This window comes from Camelina sativa, chromosome 10 (assembly GCF_000633955.1).
Source record: "Camelina sativa cultivar DH55 chromosome 10, Cs, whole genome shotgun sequence".
In the NCBI taxonomy this organism is placed as follows: domain Eukaryota; kingdom Viridiplantae; phylum Streptophyta; class Magnoliopsida; order Brassicales; family Brassicaceae; genus Camelina; species Camelina sativa.
The window spans coordinates 8,837,710-8,837,952 of NC_025694.1; the positions used below are offsets into that span (position 1 = coordinate 8,837,710).

General features: G+C 24.3%; 1 protein-coding gene across 1 annotated transcript in view; it reads left to right on the forward strand.

Annotated features, from left to right (window-relative positions):
- The window catches only part of LOC104718040 (methyl-CpG-binding domain-containing protein 1-like), a 5,290-nt gene continuing 5,047 nt past the window's right edge, over positions 1–243 (forward strand). The window contains exon 1 of the mRNA XM_010435700.2: positions 1–81. The gene's annotated coding sequence lies outside the window, so the exon portion shown is untranslated. The remainder of the gene's footprint in view (positions 82–243) is intronic.

Genomic DNA, 243 nt, shown 5'->3' on the forward strand with positions numbered 1-243 from the left:
AAAAAAAATTACTTCTGGAAATAAATAAAAGAAACTATTCCTCTGAGATTTCTGGAAAAAAACTGGTTTCGTTGTTCAAAGGTATACACTTTGAATCACTCCCCTGTTTGATGTTTGATTTTCTAATTGAAAAATTCTCAATTTTTGAAGTTTTCTCGGTTAGGGTTCTTCGTTATATTGAATTCTTAGGTCTTAAAAATTGTGTTTTTTTTTTTTTTTTTTTTTTTTTTTTTTTTTTTTTTT